Source organism: Vicugna pacos, chromosome 6 (assembly GCF_048564905.1).
Source record: "Vicugna pacos chromosome 6, VicPac4, whole genome shotgun sequence".
In the NCBI taxonomy this organism is placed as follows: domain Eukaryota; kingdom Metazoa; phylum Chordata; class Mammalia; order Artiodactyla; family Camelidae; genus Vicugna; species Vicugna pacos.
In genome coordinates, this window is record NC_132992.1 from 55,657,322 (window position 1) to 55,685,125 (window position 27,804).

Genomic DNA, 27,804 nt, shown 5'->3' on the forward strand with positions numbered 1-27,804 from the left:
TTCTAAATAAAAAGACAAATGAACTTATTTACAAAACAGAAACAGATTCACAGATAGAAAACAAACTTACGGTTACCAGCGGGATAAGAAGGGGGTGGGAAGGGATGAATTAGGAGCTTGAGATTTACAGATATTAATATATATAAAACAGATAAACAACAAATTTATACTGTATAGTACAGGGAACTACATTCAGTATCTTGTAGTTACTTATAGTGAAAAAGAATATGAAAACAAATATATGTATGTTCATGTATGACTGAAGCATTATGCTGTACACTAGAAATTAATACAACATTGTAAACTGACTATACTTCAATAAAAATATATATACAAAAAATGTAAAGCATTAAGAAAGCAATACTCCACATCACCAAACCACCTCATTAAAAAAAAAAAATCTAGCATTACCGATTTCTGATCTTTGCTGAGAAGAAACCTATTTCAAAGGACAATATTTCCAAGTAAATATCTCAGTAATTGTCAGTGATGGAAATGAATTATAAAAGCCTGATTTGACAGCTTAAGAGTACTACATTCACTTTCTGTTGCCTACAGTGCATGTGACTACATCTCTTCCAGAAATGTGCAAACAGAAGGATGGTTCATGCCTATTTTGTCTGATCGCTAATCATTGCTGAATACTTCTTCCACCTAAACGTGAATTTAAACCTGAACTGGGATATTAGGCAATCCTGGTGGTACTGTTAAGAACTGGCATGGCACCATCAGCATGCAGCATTGTTCTTCTGTGTACCTGAGTATGGTTTTGAGCTCATTCGCCTTTCTTTTGAAAGAAAAATATGTCCCTTATATAATATTTTTGCATTACAGCATTATATTCAGAGAACTGTGAGATGTTCTCTTATTAGCACGTTGCACTCCTGAAGGTCAGCCCCTTTTACAAACCCCTGCGCTCAGCAAGTGGGCCCATACCTATAATTGCAATGACATTAATAATAAGAGTTATGAGTAAAAATGAGCAAAAGTATTGGCCAAAGCTTATGGATTTCATTTGAGGCTTAGTGTGGCACTTTAATTTTTCACTCAACTTTTCTTTTAGGAATTACTTTGCTAACCATATCCAGGTTGTCTTTGGTGCATAACATTATTACTTTTTGGTATTTACTGCTACAGATAATTAACAGAAGTGACTAGTCTCAACTTGAGAAGTTAATGAAACTTGAAAGAAGCAGGATTTTTTTCTTTGCTACTTATATTAAATATACCATTTGGTTTAAAAACTCCTTAACTTCTGATAGCATTGAGAAGTCAATCAGTCATTCTACGATTTGAAAGTGTTCTATATTCATTTATTCTTTCATTTATTCAGTAAATCTATGTTATATCTACTATTCAGAAAGATTTTCAATGAATTATTCAAAAGCAAGATCTAGTTATAAAACCTTGCTAGAAAGACAATGTCTGCACTTTGCACAATGGAGCTCTGATCTATTAGAAATAAAAAGATTTCTTTTTCTCAAATTTGGTCTCAACAGAGACTCCATGAAGGTTATTATAAGTCTGGAGGTAAATTCTAGTGGTCTTTTTACTATTTATTTTTTGATCAGTATCCAAATTCTCTTTATTTCATGTAACCAGATTTTACAGACTGATCCTTAAAATTATCATAGATAGAAGCAGATTAATTCTTAGTTCAAAGAAATATTACTACACACATTTTGCAACAAAGAGAATCTTTTGAAATGACAAAAGTAGCTGTTGGTTAGGTTTTCCTGGTATTTGTACAATGAATTCTCAAGAATATATACTGAAACAAATGTGAATATCACATATATTCACGGCATAGGAATGAATCTACCAAATATCTATTAGAAACTAGCAATAAAAATTCTGTTGTGATGTCTTCAATCTGGAAGTACTTCCAGCTTTATGAAGCTTATTGATTCAGACATTATTTTTTAATAAATATATATTAAGGATATGCTATGGCCCAGGCATTATACTGGGCCTTGATGATATAATTCCAAACAAAATAGACATTCTCTCTTCCTTCAAAAGACTTGGAATTCTGCAGGTTGTTAGCAAAAAGAATTTTTTTTTTCTATTTTGCCTCCATGAAAATAACCACAAAATAGCTTCCTTTTTAAAGAAACAGAAAACCACCAATCAGGTGACTCTGAAGGTCATCTACAACTCTCATGCTTAGATAGTCTCAATTTTGGTTCTTCATACTGAGGATATTATTTATAGTTTATATATGAGATTTTTATGACACTGGAGAGATGAAGAAGTCCTCATTCTTCAAACAAAAAAAAGAAAAACAAAACAAAACCAAAAAACAAACAAACAAAAAACTATCATTCACATTTTCTTGTAGTATAAATGACATCATTTTTGAAATTCAATCCTCCCTTACCCCCCACCTCTCTACACTCCCCATTATGTTCTCCTGATAAATCATCCCTCTGAATGGGTTTTTCCTTTTCATGATTGTCAGGACCATTCCTGCTGTGTCTGGGCATCGAACTCCTCTTTGGTTATTTGATTAATTTGATGCACTTGACCTAACTAAAGCCAGACTGTACTTCAAATGTACTTCAGTTGACAAAATTAAATAAAACTAAGCAGAGAAGCATAAAAATCATGTTTCTATATACTATTAAAGCCAAAGTTTCGCACTGGCACTGATAGAAATTCAGATTTTGTTCAAATAGGAAGCAGAACAAAAAAGTCCTACTATGACAACAGTTAAGACCACAGTGCAAATGGAAGGAGGCTGGAGAGTGAGTTCATACACAGAGAGGCTGGGAAGACCTGCAGGGTCTGAGCTGGGTCTGCAGAGAGTTCTAAAGGGAAAGCTTTTAATCATCCTCTCTATCGCCACTGAAAGTTGGCATCATTGCTCAGACCAGAGTATCTTTGAATGAGAGGAATAAAAGGAATAAAGTTTATTTTGTAACTACAGATTAGAAATAGCTTTGCAATCATTTCCTTTCCCAAGTCACATATAAATCATTCAACTATGTATCCCATTTGCTTTGCCAGGATTTAACTTAGTTCAAACAACCAAGTGTAAACACCAATTTAGATGGAAAAAAAATCCTTTCTTTCATGAAAATCAACTTAGTCTGCTGCCCTGTCTGAATCTGTTGCTTATCTCACTACAGGATGTTCAGCCATTGAAAACTCAATTAAAGCATGGGTCTCAGTCTCAGTCCCATAAAAATGGAAGCAGGGTGGGTGGACCCCCATGCTCTTTGGCAACCTGCTCCCAGCTGGTGACTTGAACACCATATCCGGCAATGCTGGTCCTCTATTGACCATGGAGGATGGGAGGGATCTGAGGAGCCTGGGGTTCTGAACTAACATTCTTCCCTCAACTCTGGGGTCTGCACCACTTCACACTCCAGAGGGGGTTTTGTTGTTGTTGGCATTTTCCTCTCACTTTCTATAGATAAAGCATCTCTAAGCTGATGAACATTAGTGAGCTACCATTTCCTTCTGTTATACTGTCTTAAGATATCTGGCAACAGGACTGGATTCTTGCTAATCCCCTGATGGGCCTGCTCTCTGCACTGTGTTAGTGGCCCCAAATGAGCTAGAAAGATATATAGGTAGTCATTCCCCATTTCAAATGTTCAGTAGGACATGATACCGCCATGCATAGCAGAGATTCTGGCTCCCTAGCTGATAGTGGGGATATGTTCTGGGATTTTGGAATGCTGGTTCCCTAGCCAAGGAGCACAACAATTCAGGAATGTGGTGGCTGTTTTCAGTGGCTCACACATTTAAGCATCAGGCCTGCCTGTCCCTATATCAACTCTAAAACCGCTTTAGTTGCCTAACTCTGGAAATAAAGAATTTTGCGCATTTTTGCATCTGTCAGATTATGTTTGGTTTCTCTTCTAACTACTAGATGAAGCATTTCTTCAAAATTAATTACCAGCTTGTCTACTGGTTGAACTTCAGGGATGAAATCTGTATTCATTCATTCATTCCCTTCCTTACTCAACAAATATTTATTAAGCATCTTCCATGAATCAAGGGCTAATGAAGAGACTCCAAAAGCTAGAAAGGGCCCTAAGAAGTCACTTCTTTAGAAGGGTCCAAGAAAGCTGTCTGCTATTTTACCTCTCTAAAAGGAAATCCACAATCTCTTGAAAGACTGCTCTAGAAGTGAATCTTGCAAAGGTTGAGAAATTCTTTCTATGGCCCCAAGTTGTTCCTGATGTGAGTCCTGCTCATCGACTTGAGTGGAGATGGAGAATAATAGCTTCAGCACAATTTGTAGAACAGTCCTCTCATTGCCACCGAGTCCCCATTTCTCCTTCTTACCTATATATATATATATATATTCACTTATGGAACCATTCTCTTATTCTTTTAATCAGATTAGCTAGCTATTCTTATTCAACAAGTGTTAACCGAGTGGACAAGGAAAACTTCAGATAAGAGGAATAACTGCATTCTTAAAGGAGAGATAGGGTTTAGATAGGCTGAAAGGACAGGGGATTGCACAGTAGGGGAAAGAATAGCATAAGCATAGGCACAGAAGTAGGACAAATTAGTAAGTTGAGTGGAGGTGGGGTAAGGTGCTGAATGGAAGGAAACAGGTTAGGAGAACTCAGTAATAATCCAATTCCTCCCTGGAAGCTGTTCATTTCTTCCAAAATCTTGGGGTTTCTTCCTGTCAAGGATCTTTTAATTATAAGTAATAGATATCTACATTTTTTCTCAAGAAAAAAATAATTTATTATAAAGGATCTGAAGTATTTCAGTGAACCTGAAGACAGAAGGTCCTCAAAAGAGAGAGTGGGAAACGGCTATTCTCCACCCCACCCTGACCCCTGCCACCCCCATCCAACACACACACACACACACACACACACACACACACACTTCTGCTTTTCCCTGCCCATTGGACTCATCCTCCTCTCTCTACATTTGTTTCCCAGCTTCTCCATGCACTTGGTTGCCCCAACAGCTCCTGATCATACAAACCTCTGGTCCTGAGAGAGAAGGTAGGATGAACACAACCCAATTCTAATCATCAGGACAGATAATTCAACTGGCCCAGATAAGGTCAGATCTCCATCTCCAGTCCATCAACCATGGCCAGTCAGGGTTAGGTAATGCCAAAGCAGCTCTGTGACCCAGTTGTGGGTGGGTAGGCTCATTTACAGAGAATATGTGACTGTGGCAACAGACATTAGATAGAAACATGCATGTGTGAGTTTTTCCGAAAAGGGGACTGAAGAGGATGTACTCTTTCAATGAAATGTTACAATCACCTTGGCAGAGCAGTCTGGGTGGGCAGAATCCCTTGTGTGAGGCTCAATAAAGAAGAAACCAAACATCAGTGCCAAGGTGAGGGGCCCCAAACCATGAGGAAAAATGGAAGGAACTGCAGCTGCTCTTCTAGAAAAGCAGACTTCAGGAAAATCGGCTGCTGCTGCCTCTGTTCAAATGCCAGATGGGCTATCATTAGAAGACAGATGCATCTCTAGGATGAAAAGCCAGACCAGAAATTGAACAGCCTAGAAATGGTGTGATGGCCTTAAAGTTAGTGAAGTCTCTAATAGGCAAAGGATTGAGAAATTGTGTAAACACTGTCTAATGTGATGTTTGTGGAGATAATTTTATTATCCAATGGAGGATTAATTAGATAACCTGTATTTACACATAGACCTGCAATTAGGTGGCCTTCCAACCCATAAATTGTATGATTTTTCTAATCAGTCGAGTTTCATCTTAAAATACACGAGAAAGAATTTTTTCAGCAATAGGCCCTGAAGAAGAGCTCTTAACATTGAGAGGTAGGGAATCTGGGCAACAAATGCTGGTTTAATATTTCTCAACTTTACTGCAGAAAACTCTAGTGCTCATAGGATGTTTATATGTATTTTACAAAATATAGGGCTTCCATGTCAAATAAAATGCTAGTTTAAATAAAGCAAAACAGGCGTATTTACTGCAGGATATCTTAGAACCTTTAATAAGTTAATGTTTTATGAATCTCCAACAGGTGAGATACATTAAACAATGTTTCCCTAGCTTATCTGACCACACGAGGACTTAATGACATCACATAGTCCATTAAGTTCCATGAAACAGAGTTTGAGAAATGCTAGTCTAGCTCTGTTGCCATGGCTTTTCACTATTTTTGCATCGCAAGAATCAAACAAAAGCTACTACCTCTCACCAACAATGAAAATTGACCATGAATACATGAACATCAAATTTTGCACATAACTTCAGGGGGCCATAGACTATGCTGACTTATCTGTGGATTTCCAGGTTTTCCTAGAAATTTTCAGGTGATAAATCCCTATCCTAGATATCTAAATTCCTAAATAATTTTCTCTTAATTCATATAGCCCCCAAAGAGTCATAAGATGGAGACACAGATCTTCCTTCCTGCACTGCATGTGTGGGTTGTACACAGTTCTCTGGATATGCCTTAGTGCTATCCTTTGGTGTGCAGCATCTGCAAGAAGGCATGACTCTTGTTGCCTTTGCGATATTCTCATAGTTTATCTTTCCTCAGTTGGACTCTCACTCAATGTTAAGGTTCTTTTAAAAAAAAAAAGGTCCTATTTAACTTAATGAATGAAAATATATTTGAAAGATGTTTCATATTATTTTTAAGATAATTTAAAGTTTTTTTCTAACAAAAAAGTCTAAAGAATTAAGTGTGAGTATTGTTCTTATTCCACTATGCACACCTTTAGGGAATTTCATTGCTTAAGAAAACATGATTTGGGGGGAGAAGCCCCTCCTTTATTTTTTACAAACTGCTTCATGAGCCCAGCCCTGCTGTCACTAGGAAAATTAAATACTTGGGGACAGGTGTAAGATGAACAAGTAAAAATGCAAAGGTCAAAGAATTCAGGTTAAGTGAGTTATCCGTATTATTATAAAATGGCACAGGTCAAAAATAAGCTTATCATTTCTAAATTACTTCAGTTCTCTTTAAAAGAGTTGTAAAATGGGCATTTAAAAGGTCTAACTTCAGAGCATGCATGTGGAAGCCAGATATATTACTTCTTGTGCATCTGTCATTAATTTTATAATTGAAGTTTATGAATATGCCAGTTGAAAAACAAATGGTTTATATCAATGGAAATGATTTAGTTTTTATTTTTATCAAAGTTAATACATGTTAATAATTCTTTTTCAGAGTAATAGCTGTTTGCACATTATAAGCACATGTCTCATGTTTTCCTTATAAGGATATCCGATGGAAATTTTTTTTGTCCTTGGCCCTCTTATAGTCAGCATATTTCCGTTCACACAAGAAAGTAGTCATTTGAAGTCTATGGAGAAATGTCTGTTTGACTAACAGATGTCTATGCTGGAGTAAGCAGGAAGTCTTACAGTTCCTTCCCAACACAAAGGCCCACTCATGATAAAAGACCAAACAAACAGGTTGGGCAATTTCAATTCCAACAAACATCTGTCCTAAGCCAACCAGGAAGATAGAAATGAGAAAATCTGTAGTACCTCATACTTAGATACATTTTTCTTTCTTTTTCCCCTTTCCTACCCTTTCAACAGCCATCATCAACATTATTGAAAAACAGCCAAAATATTGTTTTATTTGTTCCACCATCAATATTTTAATCTGGACTGCTTAACAGGCAGCCTCTAGCTATAAGGAAGCAAGTCTGCTCAGAAAGAGATGAACTCTGGGAGCTGGACATGAACCTAAAATCCAGGTTAGTTTTACACAATGTTTTGTGTCAATTATAACTCAATAAAATTAGAAGAAAAAATCAATTAAAATCTAGTTCAGTCACTGATATTTACTGACCACCACTGTATGCCACTCACTATTCTAGGCACTGGAGACAGATACAGAAGCGTGCATGGTGGGCACCCTTTATTAGTAAAGACAACCAATAAACATGTGATCAAAGAGGTAAGCAAGTTAATTACAGAAAGTAATTTTTTAAAAATAGGGTGATATGATAGAAAATGACTGGTTGAAGATGGGGAAAAAGGCTAATTTAGAGTGGAAATGATATGTGAACAAAGGCAAGAATGACAAAGAACAGCCTTCTATAGATCTAGAGCAGAATGTTCCAGAAAGAGAAAATAGCAAATACACCAAGGACCTGAGATGGAAACAAGCTGGGTTTGTTTAAACAACAGAAAGAATGCCCAAGTGGCTGGAGCATAGTGAACAAGGGGAAAGTGAAGGGAGATGAGTCCACAAGGCCAAATGTATATTACAGCCCAGGCTTTCCATCATTAAGGAAAAAGACAACTCCAGTCCCAAATACAAATGATACGCCAAACCATTAGCTGAGGTATAAACTTCATTTTTGTCACTTAGAAATAATGCAAGCCTGTAATATGAGCTGCTAGGTAAATGTTCCAGAAGGGGATTCTACAAAATAAAGGGCAGACTAGACCAGTCTCCATCAGCAGGCACTGTCTTCCTTTTGAGGGATAAGGAATGCCCAGAAACTGGTTTCCTACATTTCTTTTCTCAGATAGCAAATGCCCATTCATCCATCACCTTCTTTGCACCCTGGAATCTGGGTGTTCCATATCACCAAAGTGATAAGGAGAACTAATCTCTGTCCTTGAAGGATTGTTCTGGAAGTCTGCCAGACCACTGGATCATTTCCCAGTGTTCTTCAGAATGACCACATTGTTTCCAGGTATAGCCAACACGGATTATTATCGAAGAGCCGTTTCACCCTAGATGAATTAACGAATTCTGACACCACACTTCAGGCTACTGTCTTTTGCTAACCTTTTGTAGCCTCTGAAAAATTGGAATGAGATAAAATCTGGTATTCCCCTCCTCTGTATTAGGTCAGGCTGTATTCCACCCCAAGTGGCAATTGCCCGAGAGAAGAAAAAGTACCAGGTGAATAAAGAATAAAGGAGATTTTCCACCAAGGAAACAGCTGTAGTTTCAGAAGGACATACATATTAATACACAGACAAAAGTAGAGGCAGGGTATCTATGTGTCTAGTTCAATAGTCTAGCTCAAATATATAATTTCTATATAAACATACATAGAAATGTTCTATATAAACACATAGAAATTATGTATGTGTAAGACGTATAATTGTGTACATATACCTTCCCACAAAATAAAACTAAAGTTATGCAGTAACAGGACCTTGAAAATGTTTTTTTTCCAGAGTAAGTGTATCAAAGTCCAACTTTCTTTATTCAACTAGTGAGGGGATGGTTTTCTCCATTCCCTATTTTTACATTACATGTCTATAAGTCAGACTCATTTCCATTCCTAAGAAAAATATAAAACTCTCTTCAATTTGTCTGCTGCTGTTTCTGTTCCACTGCTTGTTTGCATCCATGTTATATTCATTTTAGGTAAACAGCATTTAGGCAGCAATAGCCGTATCTGTTTAACATAGATGTGTTAACGAAAACTTTCAGACATTAGTTCAACTGTTTTCACACTGAAGACCCTTTTTGTATTTTGAGGGAGCACAAAATATTATTCTGGCATTTGGTTTATTTAAGATAAAGAACCCAAAGTTGATTATCTTTGGGACAGAGTTTAATGCTTATATATCACCCTAGTTGTTCATGCTCTTTTTCACTGATTAAATATTATTTATAAATGGAACAATTAAAGCCCAGAAAATAAATTTCCCTTAGATTGGCTATTAGTAGCCACAAATCTGTAAGAATCTAAGTTTCATGATCTTCTAATTCACTCTCTGCCATTAGATTTGCTCTTTTTTCCAAAAAGGGGGCAGTAAAATAGTGGGCATTAACTCAATTCCAATGATTTCACTATTGCTTTAGATCTTGTATTACTTCACAAACATCTATTTTTTTTAAAAAAAATCAGTATCTTTAAAGATTTTTTTTGGTACTGTGTGATTGACTTATCAGTCAAATAGAGAAGTGTTTGGTAGGTTACAGAATGGGAATTAGTACTACCTGCATATCAGCCATTAGAAAGACTAAATCACTAGATTACTATTTTCAAGACTGCCAACTTTTGATTGACCACCTACCTAGATATTTATTCTGGAATAGCTAACTTGCTATTCAAGGCCTATAACTAGCAACTAATAATGGTTCTTGAGATAATTAAGTTCACAGCTAACTGGCTCCTCATTATCCTTTAAGAAAATAGATGAATTTCTCAGTTATCTGGCTTTTCTTTTAATGTCCTAAAACAAAGTTCCCTTAGTACTTTTAATAAATTGTACATCAAAATTATTTTACAAAATAGCTTCTTAAGCTCTTTATTTTGAATAAATAATCTATAAGTAATAGTAATTAATCTGAATAGAAGTTAAAAAGAAAACCAACAGCAGCAGTAGCACTGGCCATGAGCAGAACTACCACACAGCAGCATGTATGGGAAAACACCACATGTGTACATTACTATTTCAGCCAACCTTCATCTGTAAATCCAGAGAGCTAGTTACCATGTGCCTTTCCAACTGAAAAAGGCAAAGACAACTGGCTGCCATATGCTTTTAACAAAGAAATTGTAAACAGGTTATTCAGAGTGGGCCACATATATAGGATCTACACATGAATGGATTTGGCCCAAAGTCTCCTTCAGCTAAAAAGCTTCAGGCATCACAATATTCCCACATGTCCACATGTCCACTATATAATGAAACAGATGACAGCTTTTACCCTGAAGGTTGTTTTGTACCAAGAATGAGACTGGGCAATGGGCAGCTTAGGCAACCATACAAAGGAGTTCTTATGGCTTATGCATGTGTATGATGTATATAAAAGATGTATACTAATGTTCTATGAAAACCATAAATAATGTATTAAAGAACTTTAGAAATACACTTATCACTCTCCATGTCACAACACAAGCAAATAAACATATACACAAATATACACACAAAAATATGCACACATGCTGAAAGAAGTCAAGGAATATCTCACCAAGGTTGGAACCTTTGTTATAAACAACAAAGTGATATTTTCTTTATCAAGATGAGTTCTCTTTCCTCTACTCTGGCTCACTAAAATAAAGATTAAAGATGCCTACTGCTTTAAGGAGAGAGCTCTGAGTGAGGGACAAGAATAAGAGATAGAATATGGAGAGGGACTGTATTGAGCCAATTCTATCTTTGGCATTAGAGGAGAAAGGTAAAGAGAATCCTTCAGCTCTACTTTGTCTTAGTTCAGTGGAGTAGAAAACCTAAGAAGGATTTAGGCAAAATCTCCAGCTAAGAATAAATAGCAACCATTTTCTGGGAGTGGCCTGTGTCTTATCTTCCTAAGAACTTCAGACAGGACAGCAGTAATGAACTGAGAAGGAGCTGAGGAAACAGTTAATAACGTGCCAACTGTGTGTCCACCCCTCCAGTCATCCATTCACCCAATGCTAACTAAGGTCTTACTACTAGATGTAGGGTACGGCATTAAGAAGAAAGATGACTTGGACAAGAATTTTGCCATCAAATAAAGAAATATGTATTGAGCACTACTAATTATAAATACAAAATAATAATAATGAATGCCAAAGAGAAAGGTACAAAGAAAATACTACAGGAGTACTTGAGAAAGAAGCAATGGGAAAAGACTGAAGATGACCTTATTGACAAAACTGCATTTGAACAAACCCTGAAGCAAGCAGAGATAATGGTTTTAAAAATACACACACACGTTGAGTGTCCAAGATGAAAGAGTAGAAAGACCATGAGCTTACTTCCTCTCACAGGAACACTGAAATTAAAACTATTTACAAAATAGTCATCAATGAAAAAGACGTGGAACCCAACAGAAAAGACCTACTACAAGTAAAGACATAAAGAGGAGGGGAGGAGTTATGGCATAGTCGAGACCCATCCCCCAGGTGGGTGACTGACAAATGGGAGAATAATCACAATTGCAGAGGTTCTCCCCAAGGAGCAGGGGGTCTGAGCACCACATCAGACTCCCCAGCCTGGGCAGTCCTGTACCAGGAAAAGAAATCTCCAGAATGTTTGGCTTTGAAGGAGATTACTTTTGGGCGACCTAAAGGGCTGTGGGAAATAGAGACTCTACTCTTAAACGACATACACAAAATCTCATATACTCTAGGACCCAGGGCAGAAGTACTAATTTGAAAGGATCCTGGGTCAGACCTACCTGCTGATCCTGGAGAGTCTCCTAGAGAGGCAGGAGGCAACTGAAGCTCACCCTGGGGACATAGACACAGGGACACTGGAATCTGGAATCCTCTCTCTGGTATATCAGCCTCAGGAACCAGCCCACCATCCCCTCCCTCCACCTGTAGGCACCAGTACTGGTCGCCTCAGGTCAAGCAACTAACTGTGCAGGAACACAGCCCCATCCACCAGCGGACAGGCTGCCTTAAAAACCTCCTGAGCCCACAGCCTAACCTGCACATGGCCCTACCCACCAGTGTGCAGGCACCAGCCTCAGAAGCCCCTGGGCTCTGGCCCCACCCAGTAGTAAGCTTATTCTAGCCTCAAGATCAGCCTCACCCACTGACAGGCAGAAACCAGCCCCATGACAACCACAGCCCTACAGCCTGCCATGGCAGGACCCAGGCACCCACCAGCAGGCCAGAACAAGCCCCAACCACCAGCAGGACAATACAAGCTTTGGGATACCCCTGACCCTGCAGCTAGCTGTGTCAGGAAACAGCCCCACTCACTAGCAGTCTGACACCAGCTCTGGGATCCCTGGGCCCTGCAGTTGGAACCCAGGGCCCAGCTCTGCCCACCAGTGGGCCAGTACTAGCACCAAGAGCTGGCTTTACTCACTGGTGGGTGAGCACTAGTCCCAGGATCTCCTCGACCCACCAGTGAGCAAGTGCTGGCTCCAGGGTGCCCTGGCATTGTGTAGCCAGCTGCCTCATGACCCAGCCCAACCAATGAGCAGCAGGCAACCTCTGCATAAGGCAAGGCCTGGTAACCAACTGGACCAGGGCCCAGACACAGATACCAGAGACCCTATAGTAGTCAGCCCACCACAACAAAAGGACCCACACAGCCCACAAAGGGGGCACCCCTAGAGCATATAGCTCTAGTGACCAGAATGGAGTGAGCTGCTGGGACGCATAGTACGTCTCCTACAAAAAAACATTTCTCCAAGGTTGGGAAATATAACCAACCTACCTGATATGTAATAAAAAGAGCAAGTTGGGAAAAATGAGGTAAAAGAGGAATATATTCCAAAGTAAGGAGCAAGACAAAACTCCAGAAGAAGAATTAAGTGAAATGGAGATCAGCAACCTACCCAACAAAGAGTTCAAGATGATGATTGTAAAGATGATCAAAGAACTCAGGAGAAGAATGGATGAACAGAGTGAGAAGTCAGAAGTTTTTAACAGTTAGAAAATATAAAGAACACCAAACAGAGATGAAGAATAAATAACTGAAATAAAAAAACAGACTAGAAGGAATGAAAAGTAGACTAAATGATACCGAGGAATGGATCAGCAAGCTGGAAGATAGAGTTGTGGAAATCACTGGAACTGAAAGGAAAAAGAAAAAAAGAATAAAAAGAAATGAGGATAGATTAAGAGACCTCTGAAACAGCATCAAGCATACTAACATTCACATCTTAGGCGTCCCAGAAGGAGAAGAGAGAGAGAAAGGGGGCAGAGAACATATTTAAAGACATAATAGCTAAAAATGTCCCTTACCTGAGAGAGGAAATAGACATCCAAATTGAGGGATTCACAGAGTCCCAAATAGGATCAACCCAAAGAGGATCACACCAAAAAATACTGTAATTAAAATATTTTTTTTAAAAAAAGATAAAGAGAATACTAAAAGCAGCAAGGGAAAAGCAACAAGCTACATACAAGGGAACTCCCATAAGCTATCAGCTAACTTTTCAGCAGAAACTCTCCAGGCCAGAAGGGAGTGGCACAATATATTTAAGGAGATGAAAGGGAAAAAACTACAACCAAGAATACTCTACCCAGCAAGGTTCTTGTTCATATTTGATGAAGAAATCAAAAGTTTTACAGACAAGCAAAAGCTAAGAGTTCAGCTCCACTAAACCAGCTTTACTAGAACTGTTAAAGGGATTTCTCTAAGAAAAAAAAGAAAAGGCTACAACTGGAAACATGAAAATTATGAAAGGGAAAAAGTGCATCAGTAAGGGCAAATATACAGTAAAGGTAATAAATCAACCACATACAAAGCCAGTATGAAGGTTAAAATACAAATGCAATAAAATCATCTATATCTACTCTAAGCAGTTAAGGGATTCATGAAACAAAAAGATGTAAAATATGATGTCAAAGACAATAATCGTGAGGGGAGAAGAGTGAAATGCAAGGCTGTTAAAAATACATTTGAAATTAAGGGATCATAGAATGCTGTATATAAACCTCACGGTAACCACAAACTAAAAATCTATAATAGAGGCACAAAAAAGAGAAATAAATCCAAACATAACAGTAAAGATAGTCATCAAATCACAAGGGAAGAGAACAAAAGAAGAAAGGAACAAGAACAACACACACAGACTGTAAAAATATTAATAAAATGGCAATAAGTACATACATATCAATAATTACTTTAAATATAAATGGATTAAATGCTCCAACTGAAAGACATAAAGTGGCTAAATGGATAGAAAAACAAGACCCATATATATGCTGCCTATAAGAGACTCACTTCAGATCTAAAGACACACAGACTGAGAAGGGATAGAAAAAAGTATTCCTAGCAAATGGAAATCAAAAGAAAGTCAGGGTACAAACTTATATCAGACAAAACCTACTTTAAAACAACAATCGTTACAAGAAGCAAAAAAGAGCACTGCATAATGATCAAGGGATCAATCCAAGAAGAAGACATAACAGTTGTAAATGTATATCCATCCAACAACATATGACAACCTAAATGCATAAAGCAAATATTAACAGACATAAAGTGAGAAATTGACAATAACATAATAATAGTAGGGGACTTTATCACCCCACATACATCAATGGACAGATCATCTAGACAGATAATCTACAGGGGACACTAGCCATAAATGACACATTAGAGCAGATGAATTTTATAGATGTATACAGAACATTCCATCCAAAAGCAGCAGAATATACATTCTTTTCCAGTGCAAATGGAACATTCTCCAGGATAGATCACATGCCAGGCCACAAAACAAGCCTCACTAAATTTAAGAAAACTGAAATCATATCAAGCATCTTTTCTAACTATAATGGTATAAGACTAGAAATCAACTATAAGAAGAAAACTTAAAAAAACACAAACACATGGAGGCTAAACAATATTCTACTAAACAACCAATAGACCACTGAAGAAATAAAAGGAGAAATTAAAAAAAAAACCTGGAGACAAAAGAAAATAAAAATGCAATGATTCAAAATCTATGGGACACAGCAAAAGCAGTTCTAAAAAAGAAGTTTATAGCGATACAAGCTTACCTCAGGAAACAAGAAAAATCTCAAATAAAGAACCTAATCTTACACTTAAAAGAACTAGAAGAAGAAGAACAAGCAAAACCCAAAGTTAGCAGAAGGAAAGAAATCAAAAGGATCAGAGCAAAAATAAATGAAATAGAGGCTAAAAAAAAAATAGAAAAGATCAATTAAACTAAGAGCTGGTTCTTTGAAAAGATAAGCAAAACTGATAAATCTTTACCCAGACTCATCAAGAAAAAAAGAAAGAAGGCTCAAATCAATAAAAGTAGAAATGAAAAAGAAGTTACAACCAACACCACCACAGAAATACAAAGGATCATAAGATATTACTACCAACAATTCTATACCAATAAAATGAAAAACCTAGAAAAAATGAACAAATTCTAGAAATGTACAATCTCCCAAAACTGAGCCAGGAAGAAATAGAAAATATGAACAAACCAGTTACCAGCACTGAAACTGAATCAAAAATTTAAAATTCCCAACAAACAAAAGTCCAGGACCAGATGATTTCACAAGTAAGTTCTACCAAACATTCAGAGGAGAGTTAACACCTATCCTTCTCAAACTATTCCAAAAACTGCAGAGAAAGAGCACTTCTGAACTCATTCTTTGAGGCCAGCATCACCCTGATATCAAAACCAAACAAAGGTATCAAAAAAAATTACAGGCCATTATTACTGATGAACATAGATGTAAAAATCTTCAACAAGATATTAGCAAACCGAATCCCACAATGCATTAAAAGGGTCATACACCAGGATGAAGTGGATTATCCCAGGAATGCAAGGATTTTTCAATATCTGCAAATCAATCAATGTGATACACCTTATTAACAAACTGGAGAGTAAAACTCCCTCTCAGTAGATGCAGAAAAAGCTTTTGACAAAATTCAACATCCATGTATGATTAAAAAAAAAAAACCCTCTCTAGAAAGTGAGCATAGAGGGAAAAACCTCAGGATAATAAAGGCCATATGTGACAAATTCACACTAACATCATAGTCAATGGTGAAAAGCTGAAAGCATTTCCTCTAAGATCAGGAATAAGACAAAGATTCCCACTCTTGCTACTCTTATTCAACATACTACTATAAGTCCTATCCACAGCAATCAAACAAGAAAAAGAAATAAAAGGAATCCAAAACAGATAGGAAGAAGCAAAACTATCACTGTTTGCAGATATGATAATATACATAGAAAATCCTAAAGATACCACCACAAAACTACTAGAGGTCATGAGTGAATCCAGTAAAGTTGCAGGATACAAAATTAATATATAGAAATCAGTTGCATTTCTATACACTGACAACAAACTACCAGAAAGAGAAATTAAAGAAGCAGTCTCATTTACCATTGCATCAAAAAGAACAAAACATCTAGAAATAAGCCTACATAAAGAGGTAAAAGACCTGTACTCAGAAAACTGTAAGATACTGATGAAATAAACTGAAAATGACACAAATAAATAGAAAGATATACTGTGTTCTCAAACTAGAAGAACTAATACTGTTAAAATGACCATACTACCCAAGGCAATCTCTGGATTCAATGTAATCTCTATCTAATTAGCTAAGGGCATTTTTCACAGAACTAGAAGAAATAATTTTGAAATTTGTATGGAAACACAAAAGACCCCAAGTAGCCAAAATAATCTTAAGAAAGAAGAACATAGCTGGAGGAATCAGGCCCTCTGACTTCAGACTATACTACAAAGCTACAGTAATAAAAAACAGTATGGCACTTGCACAAAAACAGACACAAAGATCAATGGAACAGAATAGAGAGCCCAGAAATAAACCTATGCACTTATGATCAATTTATGACAAAGGAGGCAAGAATATACAATGGAGAAAAGGCAGTCTCTTCAATAAGCGGTGCTGGGAAAACTGGATAGCTACATGTAAAAGAATAAAATTAGGATATTTTCTCACACCATATATAAAAAACAATTCAAGATTGATTAAAGACCTACATGTAAGACTGGAAACCATAAAACAGCAAAGGAAACCATTGACAAAACAACCTACTGACTGGGAGAAAATATTTGTGAATGATATGACCAATAAAGGATTAATATCCAAAACATATAAACAGCCCATACAACTCAATTATCAAAAAACAACCAACCAAATTAAAAAATGGGCAAAAGACCTTAACAGACAATTTTTCCAAAGACACAGAGATGGCAAACAAGCACATGAAAAAATGCTCAGTAGCGCTAATAATCAGAGAAATGTAAACCCAAACCACAATGAGCTATATCACCTCACACTTGTCAGAATGGCTATCATCAAGAAGATGATAAATAACAAATGTTGGTGAAGAAGTGGAGAAAAGGGAACCCTTGCACACTGTTGGTGGAAAGGTAAACTGGAGCAGCCATTGTGTAAAATAATACAGAATTTCTTCAAAAAACTAAAAATAGGACTACCATATGATCCAGCAATTCCACTCCTGGGCATATATCCAAAGAAAACAAAAATATTAATTCAAAAAGATACATGAACCCCAATGTTCATAGCAGTCTTTTTAAACAATAGCCAAGATTCGGAAGCAGTCTAAATATCCATCAACAGATAAATGGGCTCATACAACTTAATAATAAAAAACCAAACAACTCAATCCAAAAATAGGCAGAAGACCAAAACAAGCAATTCTCTGGTGAAGACATACAAATGGCCAACAGGCACATGAAAAAGTGCTCAATGTCATTAATTATAAGAGAAATGAGAATCAAAACTATAACGAGGTATCACCTCACAACAATCAGAATGGCCATCATTAAAAAGTCCATGAACGATAAATGTTGAAGAGGGTGTGGAGAAAAGGGAATGCTCCTACACTGCTCGTAGAAATGTAGTTTGGTGAGTCACTACAGAAACAGTATGGAGATTCTTTAAAAAACTAAAAATAGACTTATTATATGATCCAGCAATCCCACTTCTAGGTATATGTCTGGAGGGAACTCTAATTTGAAAAGGTACGTGCACCCCAATGTTCACAGTGTCACTATATACAATAGCCAAGACACAGAAGCAACCTAAATGTCCATCAACAGATGACTGGATAAAGAAGCTGTGGTACATTTATATAATGGAGTACTACTCAGCCATAAAAAAGAATAAAATAATGTCACTTGCAGCAACATAGATGGCTCTAGAGATCGTCATTCTAAGTGAAGTAAGCCAGAAAGAGAAAGAAAAATGCCATATGCTATTAATCACATGTGGAATCTAAAAAAGAAAAAAGAAAAAAAAAAGGATACCACGAACTCATCTACAAAACAGAAATTGACTCACAGACATAGTAAACAATCTTATGGTTACTGGGGAAAGGCGGTGGGAAGAGATAAATTTGGGAGTTTGAGATTTACAAATGTTAACCACTATATATAAAAATAGATTTTTGAAAACTTTCTTCTTTATAACACAGGGAACTATGTTCAATATCTTGTAATACCTTGTAATAACCTTTAATGAAAAAGAATATGAAAACGAATATATGTATGTATATGCATGACTGGGACATTGTGCTGTACACCAGAAATTGACACACTGTAACTGACTGTACTTCAATTAAAAAAAAAACAGATGAATGGCTAAAGAAGATGTGGTATATACTTATACAATGGGATACTACTCAGCCATCAAAAAGAATGAAAATTTGCTATTTACAACAACATGGATGGACCTGGAAGGTATTATTCTTAGTGAAATATGTCAGACAGAAGACGAATACCATATGATATCACTTATATGTAGAATCTAAAAAATACAACAAACTAGTGAATATAACAAAGAAACAGACTCACAGAAAACAAACTAGTGGTTACCAGTGGGGAGAGGATAGGGGGAGGGGGCAAAACAGGGGTTGGAGGTCAAGGTACAAACTACTACGTTTAAATAAGTTATAAGGATATATTGCACAGAATGGGAAATATAGCCAATATTTTATAATAACTATAAATGAAGTACAATCTATAAAGATTTTGAATCACTATGTTGTACATATGAAACTAATATTGTAAATCAACTATACCACAATAAAAATATAAATAAATAAATAAACACACACATACACACACATACGTCACATATGCATTTACACACGTTTTCATTGGACCATAGAGCTCTGAAGGGAGGAAAGGGAATATACAACTGGAAAAGTATATTAATTCATTCAGTATCTTTGAGAATTACTATGTGCAAGGCATTGTAATAGGTTCCATCTGGATCTTTAGTGTGAAGACATGGGAAGGTGGTGTGGTAGACTGAAATCTGGTGCTCCTAATGACCACAGCTTTCAGAATTCAGGCCCCTGTGTCATCCCATCTCACACTGACTCTAGGCTTGGCTATGTGATGAGTTTTGGCAAAGCTTGATTAGCCCTTGCACATTTATACTTATCCTCTTAGAATGCACCTCCTTGGAACCCAGCCACCATGTGGAGAGGCTCATGTGGAAGAGACTCAAGAACCCTGGTTCACAGCACCCATTGAACTCCCAGCTAGAGACTAGTAGGAACTGCCAGCCATGGGCGTAAGGCCATTTGGACCTTCCATCTGTTGCTATGTCCCTGTTGATACCCTGTACAGCAGAACAGTGAGAGAATCTGTAGACACATGAGAAATTATAAATCACTGTTGTTTTAAGCCACTGAATATTGGGGTAGTTTAGGCAACCAAAACAAGTAGGGAATGAAAGCAAAAATCTACATTTTATTTAATGAACTCAAAATCAGCTTTGACTAGTTTCGACTCTGAATCCCCCAAGACCTGAGGCTGTGGTCCAGTGGTTTTCAACCTGACTGTGCCTCAGAATTACCTTCAGAAGTCTTTTCAAAGTGCATATAACTGGGCCCACCACAGAAATTCTGATTCCAGAATAATCAGTAGAACCAGACAACTTGAGTGCAAAAAGCTCCACCAGTGTGTTAGAGTACCAGTGTCAGGACTGTCACGGCCAGTTGTTTCAAAGCAGACAATATCACATATAACCGAACATCCACCTTCAACAGAGAAGGGCATCTCATCAAGATTTGGTTGTAATCAAGTTTATTTTATGGAGGAATATTGTGCTCAGGGACTCTGTAAAAATGGAACAGTGGTGGAATATGTTTCCAAACCTTCGCTGGAAAAGAAAAAAAAGTCAACTTGATTCATTCTAAGTCCTAAAATGTTTTCAAGGTCAAACTGAGTACATAAATATCAAATAAGAAGTTGAAGGGAGAGGTTCCCAAAAAGCAGCAGAAAAGAAAAGAAAAAGAGCAAGGCAGCATGGAGTGTGTCATTGCAACAATTGCTCCTTCTGTCTGCCCTGGTTCATCATGGTCAGAGGAAAGGAGAGATTGTGCAATTATACATATAAATCCTGGGCGAGGATGAGGCAGGTCAGGGGAGCAAGAGGTGGGGGTGGCCCATTTTCTTCATCTGCTCAACATAAGCCTGTGAGGAAACATGCTGACTCTTTTAATAATATCAATGAAAGACAAACATCAGGGGAACAGGCATTGAGGCTATGAGGTCCAGCTGGTCCCTTCAACAGGGAAATTCTCCCCGCATTTCCAGTCTTGCAGAACCCAGACATATGTTTATTAAGAGAAGAGAAGGGTTTTTTTTTTTTAATGTAGATTGCAGCAGTAGTATGAGCAAGAAATCTCCAAGGGGAAGGTGAAATCTGGGGCTCAAGGTTCCCTCCCAATGTGAAGACCTTCCCTCAGTGATAATTTTAGACTATCTAGTTTGGCTTTACTAAGGGAGATAAATGATTTCCTTCAAAATAAAATAGTGTAGTATGTCTGAAAACATGGGAAAGAGTAAAAGGATATTTCATTTCTCCTCCCTGTTTAGACATGTGTTATTCAAAGCTCTCTTTGCTGCAAGTTTGTTTTCATTCAGAAAACAAACTACCTTAAGCATAAATGGGGAGTTATTGGTTCATTAAAACAAAAGTCTAAGGATATTCTGGCCTCAGCCATAGCTAGATCCAGGTGCTCAAACAATTTTTCATGAAGCTGAGTCTCTGTGCCTTGACTCAGCCTTCCTCTAATCTGGCTCCATTCTCTGGCAGGGTCCCCCAGTATAGTGGCAAGATGGAAGCCAGGAGTTCCAGGCCATTTTTCTATCCTCTCAACAACCCTCTACAGAAAGAGTTTCTCTTTTTCCAACTACTTCCAAGAACTGAGCCTCCTTCACAATAATTGGATCACATGCCCATCCTGAGCCAGTCACTGCAGCTAGAAGAATATAATTTCCTGGGGTGGCCAAGCCTGGAGCGTGGAGTGGAGCAGAGTTCCACCCTAGCAATATGCTCTGACAGTGCAAGAAGGGTAGCTTCCCATGAAAAATCAGAGTATTTTTTTTTACCAGAAACAGGGAAATGGATGTTGTCCAGGTAAATTCTCTGGCTTAAAGTAGAGAATTGGGCCTCTGGGAGAACAACTCATTCATTTAAAGAGGCAGTTATGTGTTTTGAAGTAGTCCAATAAGCCCACAGATGCCAGCTCTGTATCCTCCATGGGAAACAGTTCTTTCCTCAGCACCCACTAGTCATCCCAAAGGTGACTGGAATCATCAACACTCAGTCAACTTCAACCTTGAAGGCCCAGAACAGAGCAACCCAACTCTAATTTCTTTCTTCTGATGAAGTCAGTCAGTCAAAAAACTTGAGGATTCTTGCTTGGTCTCAGCTCTTTCAGCTCTTTTACTGGTTTGTTGCTATGTGCCTAAAAAGTTAAACAACTGTTAAATCCCTCAACTTTCTCTCAAGTTAAAAAAAAAAAAGACTGAAAGTCCAAGATTCTTCAAAAAGACATTCTATTGAAACGAAAAACATTTCAAATATACTGTCATCACTCTTACAAGTCTTCTCACCTGAGCCAAGTAACAATGTGTGCCAGATGAGTGAAAAAGAAGAATGCCAATTTTATTGATTTTTACCACATCGTATTCTTTTCAGGCCTGTGAAAAATATTTAACGGGTGAGTAATTTTTGTTTTATAATTCTCTACAAATCTGCTCTACATCAAAGATTGTTTTTTGGGAGAGTGTTGCCCAGATACAGAACAGAATACTTAAACTGCAATAGTTTGATTGATCTTGATCATTCCTGGTATAATAAAGTATTTGGGAAGGTTATGAATAAGTCTCCAAATTCCCAGCATGGTGGTCAAGGCATTTCATAGTCAAGCCAGCATCTTGTTGGTTTCTCAGTGTCTTAACATATTTAGATGAAGAAGCAGGAATCCAGTCCTTTCTTCATTCTTATCTTTCTATCCTAATCTCCATTTTGACCCAACTCGCATTCTCAGTCTGAATCCCACAAGATACCATTTGTGAGCATGTCTCAAATACATAAGCATAAAAGAATGTGTGACTCAGGCAGAATAAAAAGGAATAGTGAGAAACATACTCTGCCCACCTGCTCATAATCCCCTGACCTCCAAACTGGATAGAACTAAGAACATGGACAAGAGCAGTAAACAAAAAAGGGCAAAGGAGGCTCAGCCTTTCATTCTCAGAAAAGCTGTTTGAGCATCCTCCTCAACACAAGGAAAAGGAATGCAATGCTTGACCCTACGGCATTGGTGAGACACCCTAAAAATCCTCTAATGTAGTGGGTTTTAAATTACGTATCAGATCCCACATGAAAAGAAATTATTTTCTTATCTGCATGTTAAATTTGTGTCTATCCTACCATTTGCTGACTCCCTTGTCCTCTCCTCCCAACCAGTATTATACCAGATAGGACTTGGAATCCAAGCCTCAGAAAACAACGCAGGAAGTTTGTACAGTCCTGGCAAGTCTGATGAGCTGTGAGCTAGAACACAGAGAGAGTCCTGGCCACAGGAAGCTAGTTTCTGTACCCTCACGTTGAGCCTCACGGCCGGTCTGGCTCTTTGTTTAGGTGACCTTTGGCCCTTGGAGTCAATGTTTGTCTTCTAAATGGTATTTCAACACCAACATCTGGTGATGTCCCCCAGCCTGACATTTGTGAAGCAGATGCTTCCAGTGGCCTGGAGTGTGCCTTCTGGGTCAATGTTTTCAATAATGCCCTCTGGCATTGATCTCTGTGGTACCTCTCCCCAGGTAAGAAAGAAATGCCACTAGGAAATGGCTGAGAGAGAACACTTCAAACCATCTGGAGGCAATCTTGGAATATAAAACCCCAGAAGTTCTTGTATAAAGAAATACCTAGAGGTAGGGAGTAGAAGAAAAAAATCAAGTCTTTGTTATTTTTTTAATGTTGTACTTCAAATAATCTAGCAGGTCAAGCCTGACAAATCTATACTTCATTTAAAGTAATTTCTTTACATATTTCTTTCTCTGCATTCAGGGTCCTCTCTCTTGAAACTCGAAAGTAATAGAGAATAGACTCTGTTGCTGAGTAAAGCAAGCCCTCTCTCTCCTCTTATCTCCACTCTCCCTCCACACATACACACAAGCACATACTGCATGGTCCTTAGTAAGAGGCTCCTCTCAATGTGGCCCTAGAGAAAACTTTAAGGAGACTTGTTCACTAGAGCAGAAATTCAGATAGCTTACATTTGAACAGGGGCATTTTTTAAAATTAAGGATTCTCCCCAAGATTCCTGAAAAGCTTTCAAAAATATTAAGAAGGTCAGTAAGAATTAGTTATTTCAACTAGATAAAGATTTTCTATCTCTAACACTGTGTCTCACGATCTCCTCTTACTTACTGTCACCCGTAGGCAGCAACATCTACACGACAACCTGTAGAGTGGTGGAAATCTCAATCTACTTAAGAGTTTAGTATAGACAAGGTATTCATGAGGCTATTTTGTAGTATTTACCACATTGCTGTATGGCTTCTCTTTCCAAAGAGCCTAGAATCTATCACCCTCTCATTCATTCATCATGAAAGCTCTACTGTCCAAGTGCCAACAAGGGCAGGGAGTAAGCAATGCACAAACCAGTTTGAAGGAGGATGAAAGGCAGAATTCTAAGATGACCCCCAATGACTCACACCCTTGTATAATTCCCTCCTCTGAGAGCATATGGAACCAATCAATATCATATGGCAAAGGTGACGGATATAACTTCCATGATTATATTAAGCTATATGGCAAAGGTAAAGGCATTTTCAGATGTAATTAAGGGCCCAAATCAGCTGATTTTAAGTTAATGAAAGGAGATCATCTAGAGTAGGAGTGAACCTAACCTAATCAGGTGAGCTCTTCCTGTAAAAGAGGGTTGATTGTCAGACAACCCAAGCTAGAAAGAGAATCTTTCTTGCTTGGAAGAAGTAAGCTGCCATGCCATGATAGGACTTGTGATAGAGCCACATGACAAGGACCTGAGGGCAGCCTCTAGTTGTTGAGTGGTCCTTGGCCAACAGGTAGCAAAAACATAAGAGACCTCAACTATACAGCTGCAAGGAAATGAATACTCCAAACAAACTGAATGAGCTTGGAAGCAGATTCTTCCCAGTCCAGTCCCCAGATAAGGACATAGCCTGGCTGACATCTTGACTTCAGCCTATGGGACCCTGAGCAGAGAACCCAGTTAAGCCATGACTAGACTATTCACCTGAAGGAACTCTTGGGATAATAAATGGCCGTTGTTTGAAGCTGCTAAATTTTGTGGTAACATGTTACACTGCAATAGAAAACTAATACAAAAGAGTTGACTGGGAAGCAACTCAAAAAGCTAAGATGCCACATTTTACTCCACCCATCTACTGAATCCTTTGTGGAGCTTGGATATAGTTTTTCCCTCAAGAATCCATGATATAGAAGAGAATGTGACTTATTTCAAAATATGGATGGATGAATAAATAGCCACATTGATAAACAGAGATACACACACACACACACACACATACATGTGAGGCAAGTACCTACTGTGTGCTTTAAATATTTCATCTCATTTAGATGACAGGTTAGAGTTAAAATGGTGTAGATACTTTTAATGTCAACCTGGTGGAGTAAAAGAGAGAGATAAAAAAAACAACAAGGCCAGGAAAAGGACACAAGGATTCACCACTCACAAGGTCATAGGTCACAGTCCCTATAGCTCTCTAAGAGGGGTATAAATATTGTAAAAACCAAGGACAAGCCTATATGGCATAGTCAAATCTATTCAGATGAGTGTGATGGCAATTTTGAATCAAGAGTTCATCAAATCATGATGTCAGTAATACTAACAGTTTTTCTAGTTTCTGTCCTTGAGTACACTGAGGGCAAGTCTGTTTTTACAAGTGTGGGCTGAAATACCCTTAGAGGAATGTTTTAAAACTATCAATGACAACATATTAAGAGGGTCATGCATCAACAATCAGAAAATGTAAAAGCTACTACTGATGTGAAACTACTGTCACATGAACTGTGAATTTCAGTATTTTAAAGGAAATCTTTTAAGAGTGATAGGTGTAACTTACTCAAAACAAACCAGATGAAGTGTACTAGTAAGAATAATACTAACTGCTAAACAGCTAACCTCCAAATCTCAGTGACTAATCCAATAGAAGCTTATTTCTCACACATATAAGATCTAATTGGCAGGGCAGGGGATAGGAGTTATGCTCCCTCCACACAAACCTATAGGGACCCAGATGGGCAACGCTCTACCATCTTTGACCCACAGTTTCTGAGGTTGCTCTGAATTTAAACATTCAGTTGGTATATGGGGGAAGATTAAGAGTGAATGTTCTAGAACTAGAGTATCTAAATTCCTTTGGCCAGAATTCAAGCAAATAGATTTTCCAACCTTCAGAGGATGCTAGGATAAATGCCCAAACTCATGCTGCTTCCATCCTCTAAACTTGTGCAAATGCTCCCCTTTGTAGAAACTCAAGCACAAGCCAGAGAGCAAGTGAATCCACTGATTGAGTCCATAAAAGTCAGCTTCCCATGGCACAGGTCAGGGTAGAGAATGGGGGAGATAATTCAGAGGAACTACTAAAAGATATCTAGCACAAGGTAATACATGAAGCCAAAGGACTAGCAAGGGTTAATCCTATGAGTGAACACCTAATTCACATAGAGGGTTTTCACTAAATCAGCTAATGACTAAAGATGCTATTAAATAGGTCACTGCTGGGAGCTGCCTTTGAGCTGGGGTTCTGAGTGTGGAAAGAACACTAGAAGTCAGAAGAAATGACTTCTGTTCCTACACCACCTCATACTAGTTCCAAGATCTTAGACAAGTCACTCAACTTGGCTGAACCACGATTTTATATCTGTGAAAATTTATAATAATCACATCTTTCCCAGCCTTAATCATGGACTTAATCTGAGAGGATTCAATAACAGCATATATTTGAAAGCATTATAAATCAGAAACATGCATCACAGATAACACTGGGGTTTTTTTTTATGTTGTTGTCATCACTCAAATTATGGTTATAGTTTGTGAGAAACAAGTGATCCTGATTAAACTATCACTTTCCCAGTGACTTTTGTACTGAATATGAGCCAGAAAGATCAATAAACTTTAATGCAAAATTCGTATCTCCCATGAATCTTTTGAAGGACTTCCTGCTGATGTTTGGGTATGCTGCATGGAACATTTCCTTTTGCCCTGGAATTATCATTTAAGCCTACAGATACCCCTCAAACTAAAGAAACCCATAAACTAAAGAGAGCCACCCACAAGAGGAACAGGTAACTTCCTCTCAAGTTTACTAGGAGATTTGGAGGTTGGGAAATGAAACCCCAAACCCCATCCCCTTCCTAACCAATCTACAGAAGACTGGAAACAAGAAAGGAGTAGAGAGAGCCACATTTGCAGGGAGTTCAGTGTTCATGGTGAGGTAGTTTCCTCTTCTCCCTCAAGGTGTCCTCTCCCCACCCCTATCTCAAAGGGAGCTGAGGGGGTTCCTGAGAATCAGCACTGCGGTGGCCTACACAAAGTGAAGGCTTCACTCTGTCCCCTGGTTGGGCATCTGCTCCACTGTAGATTTGCTGACTTGCCCCATACCTGAAGGAGGTGGGAGTGCAACTGAGGGGTGGGGGTGTTAGGTGAAAGGAGAGACTTTGAAAGAGAAGACAGGGCAGAGAGAGAGAAGAAACACAGCAGCCTCCATTCCCACCATTTGGTGGATGATCTGTATGTTTAATGCATCCTGGCTGTCTCCAAGGCAGGGAGAATGGCCTGTTAAACCACTGAAATCTCAATTTCATATTTTCATTCAAACCAATGTGACAAAGTTTCACCTCTCCATATATTCAATAAAGGAAAATTGCTGACAGTGTGTAAATGGATGGAAACCTCAGCCCTCCGAGCTCAATATCCATTTTATTTCAGTCATCAAGGCTCCTTCATATCCATATGAAATATTCACTGTTGGTTATAAGTAAAAGTGGTCTTTTATTTTTTGAATAGACAAAAAATGGCTTTATTTTCTATTAGAAGTTTTAGATGTTATATTTAGATTTAGATCTTGGAAAATTAACTAGAATACAGAATTATTTTAAATACTCTGATCTGTGTTA

General features: G+C 37.9%; 1 long non-coding RNA gene across 2 annotated transcripts in view; it reads right to left on the reverse strand.

Moving 5' to 3' along the window:
- The window catches only part of LOC140697127 (uncharacterized), a 226,415-nt gene that overhangs the window by 12,680 nt on the left and 185,931 nt on the right, over positions 1–27,804 (reverse strand). The window lies entirely within an intron of this gene.